Below are 5,615 nucleotides of genomic sequence, written 5' to 3' on the forward strand. Positions count from 1 at the left end.
ATACCCATCCACGACCCATTTTCAATGCCCTGGCTGAGGGAAGGAGGTTCTCACCCAAGATTTGACGGTACATGGCCCCGTCCATCGTCCCTTTGATGCGGTGAAGTTGTCCTGTCCCCTTAGCAGCAAAACACCCCCAAAGCATAATGTTTCCACCTCCATGTTTGACGGTGGGGATGATGTTCTTGGGGTCATAGGCAGCATTCCCCCTCCTACAAACATGGCGAGTTGAGTTGATGCCAACGAGCTCCATTTTGGTCTCATCTGACCACAACACTTTCACCCAGTTGTCCTCTGAATCATTCAGATGTTCATTGGCAAACTTCAGACGGGCATGTATATCTGCTTTATTGAGCAGGGGGACCTTGTGAGCGCTGCAGGATTTCAGTCCTTCAGAGCGTAGTGTGTTACCAATTGTTTTCTTGGTGACTATGGTCCCAGCTGCCTTGAGATCATTGACAAGATTCTCCCGTGTAGTTCTGGGCTCATTCCTCACCGTTCTCATGATCATTGCAACTCCACGAGGTGAGATCTTGCATGGAGCCCCAGGCCGAGGGAGATTGACAGTTCTTTTGTTTTTCGTCCATTTGCGAATAATCGCACCAACTGTTGTCACCTTCTCACCAAGCTGCTTGGCAATGGTCTTGTAGCCCATTCTAGCCTCGTGTAGGTCTAAAATCTTGTCCCTGACATCCTTGGAGAACTCTTTGGTCTTGGCCATGGTGGAGAGTTTGGAATCTGATTGATTGATTGCTTCTGTGGACAGGTGCCTTTTATACAGGTAACAAGCTGAGATTAGGAGCAGTCCCTTTAACAGCGTGCTCCTAATCTCAGCTCGTTACCTGTATAAAAGACACCTGGGAGCCAGAAATCTTTCTGATTGAGAGGGGGTCAAATACTTATTTCCCTCATTAAAATGCAAATCCATTTATAACATTTTTGGCGCGTTTTTCTGGATTTTTTTGTTGTTATTCTCTCTCACTGTTCAAATAAACCTACCATTAAAATTATAGGCTAATCATTTCTTTGTCAGTGGGCAAACGTACAAAATCAGCAGGGGATCAAATACTTTTTCCCTCACTGTAGGTTTTTGGAATGAAAACATAGGCATACAATGGGGCTATTGTCAAAGCTCCACACAGATTCAGTTTGCAGAAAGCGCCAGCCTATTGAATCAATATGTAGACTTGGACCCAGTAGTGTACTGCCGTCTCCCGGCCACCTTCCAGCAACACGTAGTAATACCCAGCAGTCATCCATCCAAGCATAATCCAGGCTCAAATCTGCTTAGCCTCTAAGATCTAACAAGATTGGGTGCACAATAGTCAGGCAGCTTAGGGTCGGATTTTGATGAAATGGGGACAGAGTGGATAAAAGCATAATATTTCTTAGATGATCTTCATCGGAAATGCTTTAAGTTTTTTACTAGAATCCACGAATACAAGTCATTAGGACATTTTTTACGAGCCAAAATATGATTTTTGTTCATTCCACACTGTTAAAATTCGCAAAAAAACCTGTTTTGGTAAACAAAACATTCACATGAAGGTGACGAAAGGGTACAACATTAACAGTGTTGCAAATATTACCACACAATGGTCATGGCCACATATGTAAGCAAAACAATTGTAAAAATATGATTTTGTCTCTATAAAATTACTGAAATACTTGACATTGGACTGAATGTTAACACACTTAACGCGATCAAAGAACCTGATAACACAACTCATAGTGTCAGCTATGACCGAATCTTGCAGCTTGATAATCAGTTGGAAACTGCAGTCTGTCTCTATACTGAGAAAGAAAGTGTTGTGTAGCCTTCTCAGCTACGTCAAGGTCTCTTCACTGTTGGTGCCTTGACCAATCTGAATCACAACCCTTCAAGCACTATGGTTAAAGGTTCATTCCATGGCACAGGCAGTCTCCAACCAAGTCGAACATGGGACATTGCCAAGAGGCAATTATACTTCATTCTGCAGACACAACGAAGTGCCATTCATCGCTAGCTGTTGCTCTCAGGGAAACCACAGTAGTGGTGCCGAAACTTGTCAATGCAACAGAGACAATTGGTGTAGACCTAGTGGTAGCAAGGGCACTCGAACTTATAAAGAAAAGGAAATTGAAAAAATGCGACAATGTAGCATGATCAGCCTACCATGCATCTCTGCAAAATGACTAACTTGGAGGATAAGCAAGCAGCTCTCACGCAACTCTTGCCACTCTTCTATGAAAAGGCAGCAACATCCACCATGGTCAATCATGGCATAGATGTTCAACGTCAAGCCACACAATTTCCAAACCCTCGCTAAATTCCTCTTATGGCCGTGGATGCGCCGCTGTATGGCCTAGCAAAGTACATTCACTGGAATTTGCCTCAGACACATGGGGAGGACAAGTATGTCGTCATATTTGGTGGTCTCCACATTGAAATGGCCATGTGGAATACAGTTGGAGACTACCTGGAGGAATCAGGTTGGACCACTGCATCAACACAGGCAGGCATTGCCTCCTCAGGCACAGCAGATTCATTTCATCGCAGCTCCCAGCTCACCAGAACAAGGCAAGCAACACCAAATTTGTGCTTCGGCCTTGGCCAAGCTCCAGCAGGATGCCTTCTCTTGCACGGAGCAGCCCCACACAAATGAAGCCAAAGAGGTTTGGAGACAAGACATTAGCAGCAAGAGCCCAACATTCCAGTACTGGCACACAATTCTCAGCCTAGAGCTTCTGGGTCTCATCTTCATCAGAGCTCACCGTGAAGCAAACTTCCAAATGTATGTGAAATCACTTTTATCCCCTTCATTTTGCCGATCTGCCTGGCTATAAGGGTGATCTAGGCATTCACTAATTAAAACGAAATAATGCATGAGCTGTAATTAGTAAATAATGGACGGGAAAGACAAGAGCTGCTCCAGCCAATAAGGTCCTAGCGTGAGATCCCTGAGGCAAGGGTGGCTCCCTCATGTCATCCACCCACACCCCATCACCCACACCTCATCACCTTCCACCCACGCCTACCTCACTTCCACCCACAACTACCTCACCTACACCCACACTCCCTCACCTCCACCCACAACTACCTCACCTCCACCCACAACTACCTCACCTCCACCCACACGCCCTAACCTCCACCCACACGCCCTCCTCACCTAGCATGGTATATACATTTTTACATCCACTGCTGGATGAAGGGCATCTGCCCACGCCATCTCACTGCGTCGGTCATGTGGGTTGTTTTAATCAGTTGATATATCAGTCCCCACTGATGTTAGCCGTGGCCCATGTCACTTAGCTCATAGCGCAGTGCGCTAACCACTGCGCGAAAACCACTTTGCAATAGGGTACTTGTTGACAGCAAGTAATACTTTACAGGCCTTTGTCAATCCACTGCTGGATGATGGCTACACCCCACGCCGTGTCACGGGCGTTGTTGGATTGGAGGTGAAACCTTCACCTACCCATGTGTATACAATTATAATAATTTAGATTTACGAGGCGCCCTTAACCAATGGATTTCAAAGTAATTCGCCAAATGTGAAGCTAATATTTTTGAACAGTAGTGGATTATTTGTCTTTATTTTAAGTTGAGACTCCGCTGACCGATTGGCGATGATCAATCAAGGGGACCGGGGAGTTGGTTCCACTTACATTTTCAACTTTTTGGTGACAAATAAAATACCGTGCTGCCACCTTCTGGCGGTGGTGGAATAAACCACGACACGCCAAGTGTATCCATCATAACCACATCAGCAATGATCCATCGATCTGTCGTCCGCTGCTGCATATCTCCGCCTTTCTTCAGAGTCTCACGATGCAACAATTGACGCAGCGCCCGCTGCGAGCTAGCAATGATCCATCGCTCCATCTCCGCGGGATGGAGGGCCTCGTCCTTTGGCACCCAACTCAAACGAGTGCCTCCTCGCACACCATCCGCAATTCCTTCGAAGCGACGTGTCAAGCCCAAAGCCCTCGTTACTTCTCTTAGCATTCAAAAGTTATTCTAACGCGTAGGATCTCCCGCCGCCAGTAATATGATCCGCAATTGATGTTTGGGTTTAAGGGCCACATCATCATCATCGTCGTCGTCGGACCACAATGTTGTGTCGTGAACACCCTCCGCCACCCCACGTAAGCCAAATCAATAAAATTGTCACGCGTACAAGCGTTTAACGAGCCAAATGTACAATTGTTTCAGCCATTTATAATCAGCCGGAATGCGCCCGATCCCGCCAGACCTCGGAAACGGTGCTGGGCTGAGCCTCGATAGATGGCAGCTCCACACACCTGCATAGGGGTCGTCCATAAATGACGTCACGCGATTTTGGACGATTTTTTTAACCCCCCCCCCCCCTTCGTCACATGGCGTCACAAAAAGTCAGACCCCCCCCCCTCAAATATAATATGACGTCACAAAGCTCTGCTTTAAACTATTGTCATTGTAGTGCGTATTTAATGTGGCGCTGCACTCTGATGTTGTAGGAGAAAACATTTATTAAAAAGTCTATTTAATTAAGTAGAACGTGTCTATATTTATTTAAAGTTGTGCATTTTGATGTGACGTCACATTTCTCAAACCCCCCCCCCCCCTCTCGTCACACATCGTCACAAATTTCTGACCCCCCCCAGGTGCGTGACGTCATTTATGGACGGCCCCATAGCAGGCGTCATAGGCTACAGGGCTGTGTTGTGGACAGCAGAGGGGTGGCCAGCAAACGCCGTTGTCTGGCTGTACATTGATGCTCACACATCGATAGTGCCCAGCACTGACCAGCGTGGTGAGGTATGGTCAAATAACCTCCCCCCTCCATGACCCGCAATGGCATAAAGAGGTCTACATCCAGCAGCACATACACACAGAGCTGTACGATTTTTTTTGTGGGATGTAAATTAAGTAATATCTTATTGCGCAAAATAATCTGCTAATTAAAAGGATTCGTTGATTGTGAGAACATCATAGTTTCCCTGGCTGCCACAGATAATAAAATGAAGAGATTTCCTGGATAAGAGGATTACGGATAAGACGCTTCACTCGAGTTGCATCCTCCTCTTAATCTTGGTTACAGACCTTGGCAAGTTAACCGTGTTGAGGACATTGGATGTGTGCTGCATGTCATCTCTTGCTCAAATGGGCCTACGAATTCGTTTTATATATATACAATTGGATTAAAGAAACAACACGGGGAATGAACACGTTAGGTTACGAGGTGCTTGTGACGCAGCCTTCGTCTGCGCCATTTAAGGTTACCACACACTTTTGACTTTCGCGCATAATTGTGGCAGCGAAGTATATATGAAGCCAAAGTCAAGTGTCTCTTGCTCTGCATCTCCCACATAATAAACAATCATTTTGCAGCTGCGCTCCTTATCCATGCCTTCAAACCGATTCGACTCAACGACTTCAACTATTTCCTCTATACTTGACTTGAAATGCAGTTTATAGGGGTTTATTTGTAGATTATATATAATTTTCATTTTTCACAAATGGTTACATATTAATCGAGCTACCCAATCAAGATTTGTTAAACTTAACAGTTAAGACAATTCGCTTTCAACATGTACAACAAACACACGTGGGCAATTAAAACAATATTTATAAAATCTGAAAAAAGGCTTCG

The sequence above is a fragment of the Petromyzon marinus genome, chromosome 4 (genome assembly GCF_048934315.1).
Source record: "Petromyzon marinus isolate PM22_M1 ecotype Great Lakes invasive population chromosome 4, UKy_Petmar_22M1.pri1.0, whole genome shotgun sequence".
NCBI classification, from domain to species: domain Eukaryota; kingdom Metazoa; phylum Chordata; class Hyperoartia; order Petromyzontiformes; family Petromyzontidae; genus Petromyzon; species Petromyzon marinus.